Here is a 15115-nt window from a genome sequence, read left to right as displayed (position 1 = left end):
AGATACTCATATTTGTCACTCATCCATTTTCTGACCCAGATAAGGGGAGAATTCCATGTTGAAATTGACTTAAAATCCAGATTCAGGACATTATTGTTGTTGTTATTATTATTATTATTATTCCTCTTTCTGTCCTATCATTTGGTTAAAATAAGCGACACCGGCCTATAAGCTAACTTTAAAAATAGGGTCTTATCAGATTTGCAAAGGATCTCTTCTTGCAACTTGTAGAAGTTAACGTTGTGGAAATACAGAAAGTGGAAGCATGGAATATCTATCTAAACTTACTGTAATCAAAACAGAATTTTATAACCCAATTTATTTAGCCAATGGCCCATATTTACAGTATTCGCTACAGGATGCCAATTTTCCCACTGGCAGACTGAGGCCCTGCTGTAAAAGAAATCAATCAATCAATAAATTAATATAAAAAATTCTCACAATTCATACATTCCATATTTATCAATCAATTAGTGAATAAGAAATACCACAAATAAGTACCCAAAATGAAAGACATTGATCGCATATTTTGCAACTCTGCGCTAGAGACTACACCAGGAATATATGAGAAGAAACTTGAAGGAAGTATTTCGACGTGAAAGGAGGCAGCTTGTTGTGGTAGTAAAAGTAGAGGAAACTGGATAAATTGAACCGAATTTGTTAATAAGAAATACTGGTCATCTATGATCGCATATTCCAGTAGTAAGGATCGAAACCAAGAGCAGAGAAGTGCAAAGCAACATTTGCTATATTCAGGTCCTATACTTGATTTTTTTAGGATCCGAATTATTGAAGAAAGTTAAGGAAAAAGAGAAAATGAAAGTCGAGAAATTGCTCTATTTATTATTTATATTGAATAAAGTAAATTTAGTTACAATAAAAGAAAGAAAGAAAAACTTCAACTGTTTTTAGTTATAAAAGAAAAAAAAAAATTAGAGTCTACAGCACCCGGTATTCCCAGGCGGTCACCCATCCAAGTACTAACCGGGCCCGACGTTGCTTAACTTCGGTGATCGGACGAGAACCGGTGCTTTCAACGTGGTATGGCCGTAGACACAAGTGTGTGTAAATTTAAGACTTATATTCGCTTCTCTCTTCACCGTTTCCGATGTACAGACGTTTACGTTTATGTGCCGTGTAAAATTAGTAATTAAAGTGTACTTATTAAAACTTATATAGATAAACTGCCTTCATACATTATTCAAATTTGTAATTCAGGCATTTTCGGACTCGGACATTAGTTGCTTAACCGGAGGTTTACACCTTCAAATGGACTTAAATAACAATGCATTTAAACGAAGATTCAGTTCATTTTTGTTGTTTTTGGGCATTATTATTATTATTATTATTATTATTATTATTTATCTTGTATCAACTGACTAATTCAATAGGTAAATAATCGACATCAGCCTATGAGCTACCTTTAAAGACGGACTCGAATCTGATTTGAAACGGATATCGTCTTGCAGCTCGGAAACGTTAAAGTTGTGGAAACACAGAAAGTGCAAGGAAGTGGAAGCAGGGAACATCCATCCAAACTTACTGTAATCAAAACAGAGATTTATACACCAATTTATTTTGTCAATGGCCCATATTCGAAGTATTCGCTAAGGGATGCCAAGTTTCACACTGATAGACTGGTGCCCTGCTAAAAACAGGTAAATAAATTAAAATAATTAAAAATAATACATTCCAAATATATCTATCAATTATTGAATAAGAAATACCACAGACAAGTGTCCAAAATGAAAGACATCGATTGCATACGTTGCAATTATTCGCTATAGGCTGAATCCGGAATATCAGAAGAAATTTGGAGGATCTGGACGGCATACGAGGCGGCCCATTTCGATCCTGGAGGTAGAGGAAACTGAAAAATTTGCACCAGATTTGTGAACAAGAAATATTGGCCATATATGATCGCATATCCTCACAGTGAGGATGGAACCAAAAAAAAATTTAAAAAATGCCTACAGCACCCGGTATTCCCAGGCGGTCACCCATCCAAGTACTAACCGGGCCCGACGTTGCTTAACTTCGGTGATCGGACGAGAACCGGTGTTTTCAACGTGGTATGGCCGTAGACATTTGTATGTACAAATTTAAGACTAATATAGGTTGTCTCTTCGTCGTTACAAAGATATATTACACACACACACAGACACACACACACACACACACACACACACACACACACATATATATATATATATATATATATATATATATATATATATATATATATATATATATATATATATATATATATATATATATATTAGAGACAGGGGAGAGCTCTGCTTACGACAATACATCCCTTCAGTTTCAATCTGTAAAGAAGCAAGAGCTTATTTGATCGCCGATGTCACTGACATGTAGGTTGCCATATTTGTGCAGTCATTTGAATAGTAATACAATGGCGAGTTCCGTGTCAAATTTCATCAAGGTTGTCGTTTTCTTTCGTCAGTCAGCTTCATTAACGACAAATGATGTTATACTCGGAATTATTTCTGAGAAAATAAATCGTATTTCTCTCGATTTCATGCAGGTATATCTCGATGAAAGGTCGGTCAAGTTTGCATGGCAGGCTAGTAAGCACAGGGGCTCGCATCGTTGCTCACAATTGAACTGACAGTCATACATTTTATACTATATGTACGACTGATAGTTTCATTGTAAGCAATGATACGAGCCCCCTGTGGCTAGTAAGCAGCCTATGCCGATACCGCATGGTGTCGGCGATTTCCAACGTTTTGATAAGCAAAACAAATGTCCATACACCCCAATACTAATGTCCAAATATCAAAAATCGCTATTTTGGGACTATTATGAATTCATTCAAGGACATTCTAAATTACATCATCGCCACACGTCAAGATTGTTATTACATCAGCACATTCAAAATTGGACTTCATTCAGAAAACCACTGGCATTCATTTGGAACACTACCCTTTTGGACTTGTCATATAACTTTTCATGGACTATTTGTGATTTCATTTATAATGCTGAAAAGTATTTAAATTTTCACTTTGTATTCTTTATAAAAATAAATTAAGTCGGTTGGTTTAGATTGGCTAAGATAGCATTAAGGTGTTTTTGTTTATATGAGCCAATATCACATTATTCTTTTCTTGGTTTAGATGGGCTAAGTTCACATTATGGTACATTGGTTTAGATGGGCTAAGTTCACATTAAGGTGTTTGGCTAAGTTTCCATTAAGATATTTGGTTTAGATTGGCTAAGTTTGCATTAAAGTGTATTGGCTTATATTGGCAAATTTCACATAGGAATTTGATTTAGATGGCCTAAGTTCACATTATGGTGTTCTGGCAAAAGACTGCTTGGTTTTGTTAGGCAATGAGGGTAGTCTTGCTCAAGGGTACAATAGGGCAACCAGCTTGATAGAAATCTATCATGTTAACCATTGGACTGATGTACATTTTATCAGTGTAATTTAGAGTCTGTTTAAACCATTCCGAATCCCCCCATCTCTCTCTCATATATATATATATATATATATATATATATATATATATATATATATATATGAAAGAAATAATATTTTCAATCTTTCTGCACTGTACTGATTTTCTGGTTGAATACTAAAAGTAAGTTTAAATATATATAAGGAGTTTGCAAATTTTATAAATGTCAGCTTGCCTAGCAAGTAGTAGGTCAATATGATACAATGTAGAATTTAAGAAAATGTCATTATATGTATTGAAACGTTTGTTTCCTTTGTATCTGTTGATATCTAAAATCCATATCCCAATAATTAAAATTATCCAAGACTATATGTAAATAATACACGTATGTATGTATGTATGTACACACACAAACGTATATATATATATATATATATATATATATATATATATATATATATATATCACAAAAGACACACACATATCTTAAAACACCCTCAGCCACCCAGGATATATATATCATCCGTTTTTACGAGATAAACTTATTAATTCAGTATGGTATAATTATCGAGTAAGATCAGTAGAGTTTTTGCCCTTGTTTGCAATCGTTATAGGATAACGCGTTAAAAATAAAATTACACAGAAGTACAATTAATGTTAATAGCTGATAAAGTTATGCGAACTTTGTTGCATACTCTCTCTCTCTCTCTCTCTCTCTCGTGTGTCAGTATGATAAAGCAAGAAGAAAAAGGAAGAACAGTAAAGAACATATATAAAAAGGTTTATTGAAACAGCGTCTCATCATGGTGTGGGCACCACGATGCATAGGGATAAATAAAAAAGCGAGTATTCCATTACTTTTCACTTCATTTGATATGCATCCATATGACACAGAATGCTCTCGGTGAGTACAGGGAATCAGATAAACGTCACTGTGCGGGACTAGGTATAAAACATTTATTGTAGTTTTAATTGTAAATTTTTCGGGCATTTAAGTAGAAATTGAATGATTTCAGTTCTAGTGAGAACAACATTTCGACTGTAAAACATAATTTGTTGTCTTGATGCGTTTTCAAGACTCTTGGGCTGATTAGTCACACATCTCTTCAACGTTTCCGATGTACAAATGTTTGTGTGCAGTATAATATTAGTAACTAAAGTGTATACTGATTCAAAGTTCTAATCCAAAAGAAGCAAAACTGGCCTCAGATACTCATATTTGTCACTCATCCATTTTCTGACCCAGATAAGGGGAGAATTCCATGTTGAAATTGACTTAAAATGCAGATTCAGGACATTATTGTTGTTGTTATTATTATTATTATTATTCCTCTTTCTGTCCTATCATTTGGTTAAAATAAGCGACACCGGCCTATAAGCTAACTTTAAAAATAGGGTCTTATCAGATTTGCAAAGGATCTCTTCTTGCAACTTGTAGAAGTTAACGTTGTGGAAATACAGAAAGTGGAAGCATGGAATATCTATCTAAACTTACTGTAATCAAAACAGAATTTTATAACCCAATTTATTTAGCCAATGGCCCATATTTACAGTATTCGCTACAGGATGCCAATTTTCCCACTGGCAGACTGAGGCCCTGCTGTAAAAGAAATCAATCAATCAATAAATTAATATAAAAAATTCTCACAATTCATACATTCCATATTTATCAATCAATTAGTGAATAAGAAATACCACAAATAAGTACCCAAAATGAAAGACATTGATCGCATATTTTGCAACTCTGCGCTAGAGACTACACCAGGAATATATGAGAAGAAACTTGAAGGAAGTATTTCGACGTGAAAGGAGGCAGCTTGTTGTGGTAGTAAAAGTAGAGGAAACTGGATAAATTGAACCGAATTTGTTAATAAGAAATACTGGTCATCTATGATCGCATATTCCAGTAGTAAGGATCGAAACCAAGAGCAGAGAAGTGCAAAGCAACATTTGCTATATTCAGGTCCTATACTTGATTTTTTTAGGATCCGAATTATTGAAGAAAGTTAAGGAAAAAGAGAAAATGAAAGTCGAGAAATTGCTCTATTTATTATTTATATTGAATAAAGTAAATTTAGTTACAATAAAAGAAAGAAAGAAAAACTTCAACTGTTTTTAGTTATAAAAGAAAAAAAAAAATTAGAGTCTACAGCACCCGGTATTCCCAGGCGGTCACCCATCCAAGTACTAACCGGGCCCGACGTTGCTTAACTTCGGTGATCGGACGAGAACCGGTGCTTTCAACGTGGTATGGCCGTAGACACAAGTGTGTGTAAATTTAAGACTTATATTCGCTTCTCTCTTCACCGTTTCCGATGTACAGACGTTTACGTTTATGTGCCGTGTAAAATTAGTAATTAAAGTGTACTTATTAAAACTTATATAGATAAACTGCCTTCATACATTATTCAAATTTGTAATTCAGGCATTTTCGGACTCGGACATTAGTTGCTTAACCGGAGGTTTACACCTTCAAATGGACTTAAATAACAATGCATTTAAACGAAGATTCAGTTCATTTTTGTTGTTTTTGGGCATTATTATTATTATTATTATTATTATTATTATTATTATTTATCTTGTATCAACTGACTAATTCAATAGGTAAATAATCGACATCAGCCTATGAGCTACCTTTAAAGACGGACTCGAATCTGATTTGAAACGGATATCGTCTTGCAGCTCGGAAACGTTAAAGTTGTGGAAACACAGAAAGTGCAAGGAAGTGGAAGCAGGGAACATCCATCCAAACTTACTGTAATCAAAACAGAGATTTATACACCAATTTATTTTGTCAATGGCCCATATTCGAAGTATTCGCTAAGGGATGCCAAGTTTCACACTGATAGACTGGTGCCCTGCTAAAAACAGGTAAATAAATTAAAATAATTAAAAATAATACATTCCAAATATATCTATCAATTATTGAATAAGAAATACCACAGACAAGTATCCAAAATGAAAGACATCGATTGCATACGTTGCAATTATTCGCTATAGGCTGAATCCGGAATATCAGAAGAAATTTGGAGGATCTGGACGGCATACGAGGCGGCCCATTTCGATCCTGGAGGTAGAGGAAACTGAAAAATTTGCACCAGATTTGTGAACAAGAAATATTGGCCATATATGATCGCATATCCTCACAGTGAGGATGGAACCAAAAAAAAATTTAAAAAATGCCTACAGCACCCGGTATTCCCAGGCGGTCACCCATCCAAGTACTAACCGGGCCCGACGTTGCTTAACTTCGGTGATCGGACGAGAACCGGTGTTTTCAACGTGGTATGGCCGTAGACATTTGTATGTACAAATTTAAGACTAATATAGGTTGTCTCTTCGTCGTTACAAAGATATATTACACACACACACAGACACACACACACACACACACATATATATATATATATATATATATATATATATATATATATATATATATATATATATATATATATATATATATATATATATATATATATATATATATATATTAGAGACAGGGGAGAGCTCTGCTTACGACAATACATCCCTTCAGTTTCAATCTGTAAAGAAGCAAGAGCTTATTTGATCGCCGATGTCACTGACATGTAGGTTGCCATATTTGTGCAGTCATTTGAATAGTAATACAATGGCGAGTTCCGTGTCAAATTTCATCAAGGTTGTCGTTTTCTTTCGTCAGTCAGCTTCATTAACGACAAATGATGTTATACTCGGAATTATTTCTGAGAAAATAAATCGTATTTCTCTCGATTTCATGCAGGTATATCTCGATGAAAGGTCGGTCAAGTTTGCATGGCAGGCTAGTAAGCACAGGGGCTCGCATCGTTGCTCACAATTGAACTGACAGTCATACATTTTATACTATATGTACGACTGATAGTTTCATTGTAAGCAATGATACGAGCCCCCTGTGGCTAGTAAGCAGCCTATGCCGATACCGCATGGTGTCGGCGATTTCCAACGTTTTGATAAGCAAAACAAATATGTCCATACACCCCAATACTAATGTCCAAATATCAAAAATCGCTATTTTGGGACTATTATGAATTCATTCAAGGACATTCTAAATTACATCATCGCCACACGTCAAGATTGTTATTACATCAGCACATTCAAAATTGGACTTCATTCAGAAAACCACTGGCATTCATTTGGAACACTACCCTTTTGGACTTGTCATATAACTTTTCATGGACTATTTGTGATTTCATTTATAATGCTGAAAAGTATTTAAATTTTCACTTTGTATTCTTTATAAAAATAAATTAAGTCGGTTGGTTTAGATTGGCTAAGATAGCATTAAGGTGTTTTTGTTTATATGAGCCAATATCACATTATTCTTTTCTTGGTTTAGATGGGCTAAGTTCACATTATGGTACATTGGTTTAGATGGGCTAAGTTCACATTAAGGTGTTTGGCTAAGTTTCCATTAAGATATTTGGTTTAGATTGGCTAAGTTTGCATTAAAGTGTATTGGCTTATATTGGCAAATTTCACATAGGAATTTGATTTAGATGGCCTAAGTTCACATTATGGTGTTCTGGCAAAAGACTGCTTGGTTTTGTTAGGCAATGAGGGTAGTCTTGCTCAAGGGTACAATAGGGCAACCAGCTTGATAGAAATCTATCATGTTAACCATTGGACTGATGTACATTTTATCAGTGTAATTTAGAGTCTGTTTAAACCATTCCGAATCCCCCCATCTCTCTCATATATATATATATATATATATATATATATATATATATATATATATATATATATATATATATATATATATGAAAGAAATAATATTTTCAATCTTTCTGCACTGTACTGATTTTCTGGTTGAATACTAAAAGTAAGTTTAAATATATATAAGGAGTTTGCAAATTTTATAAATGTCAGCTTGCCTAGCAAGTAGTAGGTCAATATGATACAATGTAGAATTTAAGAAAATGTCATTATATGTATTGAAACGTTTGTTTCCTTTGTATCTGTTGATATCTAAAATCCATATCCCAATAATTAAAATTATCCAAGACTATATGTAAATAATACACGTATGTATGTATGTATGTACACACACAAACGTATATATATATATATATATATATATATATATATATATATATATATATATATCACAAAAGACACACACATATCTTAAAACACCCTCAGCCACCCAGGATATATATATGATCCGTTTTTACGAGATAAACTTATTAATTCAGTATGGTATAATTATCGAGTAAGATCAGTAGAGTTTTTGCCCTTGTTTGCAATCGTTATAGGATAACGCGTTAAAAATAAAATTACACAGAAGTACAATTAATGTTAATAGCTGATAAAGTTATGCGAACTTTGTTGCATACTCTCTCTCTCTCTCTCTCTCTCTCGTGTGTCAGTATGATAAAGCAAGAAGAAAAAGGAAGAACAGTAAAGAACATATATAAAAAGGTTTATTGAAACAGCGTCTCATCATGGTGTGGGCACCACGATGCATAGGGATAAATAAAAAAGCGAGTATTCCATTACTTTTCACTTCATTTGATATGCATCCATATGACACAGAATGCTCTCGGTGAGTACAGGGAATCAGATAAACGTCACTGTGCGGGACTAGGTATAAAACATTTATTGTAGTTTTAATTGTAAATTTTTCGTGCATTTAAGTAGAAATTGAATGATTTCAGTTCTAGTGAGAACAACATTTCGACTGTAAAACATAATTTGTTGTCTTGATGCGTTTTCAAGACTCTTGCGCTGATTAGTCACACATCTCTTCAACGTTTCCGATGTACAAATGTTTGTGTGCAGTATAATATTAGTAACTAAAGTGTATACTGATTCAAAGTTCTAATCCAAAAGAAGCAAAACTGGCCTCAGATACTCATATTTGTCACTCATCCATTTTCTGACCCAGATAAGGGGAGAATTCCATGTTGAAATTGACTTAAAATGCAGATTCAGGACATTATTGTTGTTGTTATTATTATTATTATTATTCCTCTTTCTGTCCTATCATTTGGTTAAAATAAGCGACACCGGCCTATAAGCTAACTTTAAAAATAGGGTCTTATCAGATTTGCAAAGGATCTCTTCTTGCAACTTGTAGAAGTTAACGTTGTGGAAATACAGAAAGTGGAAGCATGGAATATCTATCTAAACTTACTGTAATCAAAACAGAATTTTATAACCCAATTTATTTAGCCAATGGCCCATATTTACAGTATTCGCTACAGGATGCCAATTTTCCCACTGGCAGACTGAGGCCCTGCTGTAAAAGAAATCAATCAATCAATAAATTAATATAAAAAATTCTCACAATTCATACATTCCATATTTATCAATCAATTAGTGAATAAGAAATACCACAAATAAGTACCCAAAATGAAAGACATTGATCGCATATTTTGCAACTCTGCGCTAGAGACTACACCAGGAATATATGAGAAGAAACTTGAAGGAAGTATTTCGACGTGAAAGGAGGCAGCTTGTTGTGGTAGTAAAAGTAGAGGAAACTGGATAAATTGAACCGAATTTGTTAATAAGAAATACTGGTCATCTATGATCGCATATTCCAGTAGTAAGGATCGAAACCAAGAGCAGAGAAGTGCAAAGCAACATTTGCTATATTCAGGTCCTATACTTGATTTTTTTAGGATCCGAATTATTGAAGAAAGTTAAGGAAAAAGAGAAAATGAAAGTCGAGAAATTGCTCTATTTATTATTTATATTGAATAAAGTAAATTTAGTTACAATAAAAGAAAGAAAGAAAAACTTCAACTGTTTTTAGTTATAAAAGAAAAAAAAAAATTAGAGTCTACAGCACCCGGTATTCCCAGGCGGTCACCCATCCAAGTACTAACCGGGCCCGACGTTGCTTAACTTCGGTGATCGGACGAGAACCGGTGCTTTCAACGTGGTATGGCCGTAGACACAAGTGTGTGTAAATTTAAGACTTATATTCGCTTCTCTCTTCACCGTTTCCGATGTACAGACGTTTACGTTTATGTGCCGTGTAAAATTAGTAATTAAAGTGTACTTATTAAAACTTATATAGATAAACTGCCTTCATACATTATTCAAATTTGTAATTCAGGCATTTTCGGACTCGGACATTAGTTGCTTAACCGGAGGTTTACACCTTCAAATGGACTTAAATAACAATGCATTTAAACGAAGATTCAGTTCATTTTTGTTGTTTTTGGGCATTATTATTATTATTATTATTATTATTATTATTTATCTTGTATCAACTGACTAATTCAATAGGTAAATAATCGACATCAGCCTATGAGCTACCTTTAAAGACGGACTCGAATCTGATTTGAAACGGATATCGTCTTGCAGCTCGGAAACGTTAAAGTTGTGGAAACACAGAAAGTGCAAGGAAGTGGAAGCAGGGAACATCCATCCAAACTTACTGTAATCAAAACAGAGATTTATACACCAATTTATTTTGTCAATGGCCCATATTCGAAGTATTCGCTAAGGGATGCCAAGTTTCACACTGATAGACTGGTGCCCTGCTAAAAACAGGTAAATAAATTAAAATAATTAAAAATAATACATTCCAAATATATCTATCAATTATTGAATAAGAAATACCACAGACAAGTGTCCAAAATGAAAGACATCGATTGCATACGTTGCAATTATTCGCTATAGGCTGAATCCGGAATATCAGAAGAAATTTGGAGGATCTGGACGGCATACGAGGCGGCCCATTTCGATCCTGGAGGTAGAGGAAACTGAAAAATTTGCACCAGATTTGTGAACAAGAAATATTGGCCATATATGATCGCATATCCTCACAGTGAGGATGGAACCAAAAAAAAATTTAAAAAATGCCTACAGCACCCGGTATTCCCAGGCGGTCACCCATCCAAGTACTAACCGGGCCCGACGTTGCTTAACTTCGGTGATCGGACGAGAACCGGTGTTTTCAACGTGGTATGGCCGTAGACATTTGTATGTACAAATTTAAGACTAATATAGGTTGTCTCTTCGTCGTTACAAAGATATATTACACACACACACAGACACACACACACACACACATATATATATATATATATATATATATATATATATATATATATATATATATATATATATATATATATATATATATATTAGAGACAGGGGAGAGCTCTGCTTACGACAATACATCCCTTCAGTTTCAATCTGTAAAGAAGCAAGAGCTTATTTGATCGCCGATGTCACTGACATGTAGGTTGCCATATTTGTGCAGTCATTTGAATAGTAATACAATGGCGAGTTCCGTGTCAAATTTCATCAAGGTTGTCGTTTTCTTTCGTCAGTCAGCTTCATTAACGACAAATGATGTTATACTCGGAATTATTTCTGAGAAAATAAATCGTATTTCTCTCGATTTCATGCAGGTATATCTCGATGAAAGGTCGGTCAAGTTTGCATGGCAGGCTAGTAAGCACAGGGGCTCGCATCGTTGCTCACAATTGAACTGACAGTCATACATTTTATACTATATGTACGACTGATAGTTTCATTGTAAGCAATGATACGAGCCCCCTGTGGCTAGTAAGCAGCCTATGCCGATACCGCATGGTGTCGGCGATTTCCAACGTTTTGATAAGCAAAACAAATATGTCCATACACCCCAATACTAATGTCCAAATATCAAAAATCGCTATTTTGGGACTATTATGAATTCATTCAAGGACATTCTAAATTACATCATCGCCACACGTCAAGATTGTTATTACATCAGCACATTCAAAATTGGACTTCATTCAGAAAACCACTGGCATTCATTTGGAACACTACCCTTTTGGACTTGTCATATAACTTTTCATGGACTATTTGTGATTTCATTTATAATGCTGAAAAGTATTTAAATTTTCACTTTGTATTCTTTATAAAAATAAATTAAGTCGGTTGGTTTAGATTGGCTAAGATAGCATTAAGGTGTTTTTGTTTATATGAGCCAATATCACATTATTCTTTTCTTGGTTTAGATGGGCTAAGTTCACATTATGGTACATTGGTTTAGATGGGCTAAGTTCACATTAAGGTGTTTGGCTAAGTTTCCATTAAGATATTTGGTTTAGATTGGCTAAGTTTGCATTAAAGTGTATTGGCTTATATTGGCAAATTTCACATAGGAATTTGATTTAGATGGCCTAAGTTCACATTATGGTGTTCTGGCAAAAGACTGCTTGGTTTTATTAGGCAATGAGGGTAGTCTTGCTCAAGGGTACAATAGGGCAACCAGCTTGATAGAAATCTATCATGTTAACCATTGGACTGATGTACATTTTATCAGTGTAATTTAGAGTCTGTTTAAACCATTCCGAATCCCCCCATCTCTCTCTCTCTCTCATATATATATATATATATATATATATATATATATATATATATATATATATATATATGAAAGAAATAATATTTTCAATCTTTCTGCACTGTACTGATTTTCTGGTTGAATACTAAAAGTAAGTTTAAATATATATAAGGAGTTTGCAAATTTTATAAAAGTCAGCTTGCCTAGCAAGTAGTAGGTCAATATGATACAATGTAGAATTTAAGAAAATGTCATTATATGTATTGAAACGTTTGTTTCCTTTGTATCTGTTGATATCTAAAATCCATATCCCAATAATTAAAATTATCCAAGACTATATGTAAATAATACACGTATGTATGTATGTATGTACACACACAAACGTATATATATATATATATATATATATATATATATATATATATATATATATATATATATATATATATATATATATATATATATATATATATATCACAAAAGACACACACATATCTTAAAACACCCTCAGCCACCCAGGATATATATATGATCCGTTTTTACGAGATAAACTTATTAATTCAGTATGGTATAATTATCGAGTAAGATCAGTAGAGTTTTTGCCCTTGTTTGCAATCGTTATAGGATAACGCGTTAAAAATAAAATTACACAGAAGTACAATTAATGTTAATAGCTGATAAAGTTATGCGAACTTTGTTGCATACTCTCTCTCTCTCTCTCTCTCTCTCTCTCGTGTGTCAGTATGATAAAGCAAGAAGAAAAAGGAAGAACAGTAAAGAACATATATAAAAAGGTTTATTGAAACAGCGTCTCATCATGGTGTGGGCACCACGATGCATAGGGATAAATAAAAAAGCGAGTATTCCATTACTTTTCACTTCATTTGATATGCATCCATATGACACAGAATGCTCTCGGTGAGTACAGGGAATCAGATAAACGTCACTGTGCGGGACTAGGTATAAAACATTTATTGTAGTTTTAATTGTAAATTTTTCGTGCATTTAAGTAGAAATTAAATGATTTCAGTTCTAGTGAGAACAACATTTCGACTGTAAAACATAATTTGTTGTCTTGATGCGTTTTCAAGACTCTTGGGCTGATTAGTCACACATCTCTTCAACGTTTCCGATGTACAAATGTTTGTGTGCAGTATAATATTAGTAACTAAAGTGTATACTGATTCAAAGTTCTAATCCAAAAGAAGCAAAACTGGCCTCAGATACTCATATTTGTCACTCATCCATTTTCTGACCCAGATAAGGGGAGAATTCCATGTTGAAATTGACTTAAAATGCAGATTCAGGACATTATTGTTGTTGTTATTATTATTATTATTATTCCTCTTTCTGTCCTATCATTTGGTTAAAATAAGCGACACCGGCCTATAAGCTAACTTTAAAAATAGGGTCTTATCAGATTTGCAAAGGATCTCTTCTTGCAACTTGTAGAAGTTAACGTTGTGGAAATACAGAAAGTGGAAGCATGGAATATCTATCTAAACTTACTGTAATCAAAACAGAATTTTATAACCCAATTTATTTAGCCAATGGCCCATATTTACAGTATTCGCTACAGGATGCCAATTTTCCCACTGGCAGACTGAGGCCCTGCTGTAAAAGAAATCAATCAATCAATAAATTAATATAAAAAATTCTCACAATTCATACATTCCATATTTATCAATCAATTAGTGAATAAGAAATACCACAAATAAGTACCCAAAATGAAAGACATTGATCGCATATTTTGCAACTCTGCGCTAGAGACTACACCAGGAATATATGAGAAGAAACTTGAAGGAAGTATTTCGACGTGAAAGGAGGCAGCTTGTTGTGGTAGTAAAAGTAGAGGAAACTGGATAAATTGAACCGAATTTGTTAATAAGAAATACTGGTCATCTATGATCGCATATTCCAGTAGTAAGGATCGAAACCAAGAGCAGAGAAGTGCAAAGCAACATTTGCTATATTCAGGTCCTATACTTGATTTTTTTAGGTTCCGAATTATTGAAGAAAGTTAAGGAAAAAAAGAAAATGAAAGTCGAGAAATTGCTCTATTTATTATTTATATTGAATAAAGTAAATTTAGTTACAATAAAAGAAAGAAAGAAAAACTTCAACTGTTTTTAGTTATAAAAGAAAAAAAAAAAATTAGAGTCTACAGCACCCGGTATTCCCAGGCGGTCACCCATCCAAGTACTAACCGGGCCCGACGTTGCTTAACTTCGGTGATCGGACGAGAACCGGTGCTTTCAACGTGGTATGGCCGTAGACACAAGTGTGTGTAAATTTAAGACTTATATTCGCTTCTCTCTTCACCGTTTCCGATGTACAGACGTTTACGTTTATGTGCCGTGTAAAATTAGTAATT

At 33.7% G+C, this 15115-nt stretch overlaps 7 non-coding genes across 7 annotated transcripts; all 7 read right to left on the bottom strand.

Moving 5' to 3' along the window:
* Positions 1-936: 936 nt before the first annotated feature.
* On the bottom strand, positions 937-1055 carry LOC149770691 (5S ribosomal RNA). The gene has a single exon (XR_016418651.1). It is a non-coding gene; the product is annotated as a 5S ribosomal RNA (ribosomal RNA).
* Positions 1056-1967: 912 nt separating this feature from the next.
* On the bottom strand, positions 1968-2086 carry LOC149770690 (5S ribosomal RNA). The gene has a single exon (XR_016418777.1). It is a non-coding gene; the product is annotated as a 5S ribosomal RNA (ribosomal RNA).
* A 3482-nt stretch (positions 2087-5568) lies between these two features.
* On the bottom strand, positions 5569-5687 carry LOC149770689 (5S ribosomal RNA). The gene has a single exon (XR_016418650.1). It is a non-coding gene; the product is annotated as a 5S ribosomal RNA (ribosomal RNA).
* A 918-nt stretch (positions 5688-6605) lies between these two features.
* Positions 6606-6724, bottom strand: LOC149770688 (5S ribosomal RNA). The gene has a single exon (XR_016418776.1). It is a non-coding gene; the product is annotated as a 5S ribosomal RNA (ribosomal RNA).
* A 3506-nt stretch (positions 6725-10230) lies between these two features.
* Positions 10231-10349, bottom strand: LOC149770687 (5S ribosomal RNA). The gene has a single exon (XR_016418649.1). It is a non-coding gene; the product is annotated as a 5S ribosomal RNA (ribosomal RNA).
* Positions 10350-11261: 912 nt separating this feature from the next.
* LOC149770686 (5S ribosomal RNA) lies at positions 11262-11380 on the bottom strand. The gene has a single exon (XR_016418775.1). It is a non-coding gene; the product is annotated as a 5S ribosomal RNA (ribosomal RNA).
* Positions 11381-14899: 3519 nt separating this feature from the next.
* On the bottom strand, positions 14900-15018 carry LOC149770685 (5S ribosomal RNA). The gene has a single exon (XR_016418647.1). It is a non-coding gene; the product is annotated as a 5S ribosomal RNA (ribosomal RNA).
* Between the last annotated feature and the right edge of the window lie 97 nt (positions 15019-15115).

Source organism: Sinohyriopsis cumingii, unplaced genomic scaffold (assembly GCF_028554795.1).
Source record: "Sinohyriopsis cumingii isolate HCF-2022 unplaced genomic scaffold, ASM2855479v2 utg002479l, whole genome shotgun sequence".
Classification (NCBI taxonomy): domain Eukaryota; kingdom Metazoa; phylum Mollusca; class Bivalvia; order Unionida; family Unionidae; genus Sinohyriopsis; species Sinohyriopsis cumingii.
The sequence above is the reverse complement of the archived record's forward strand: the minus strand, read 5'-3'. Positions and strand labels throughout refer to the sequence as shown.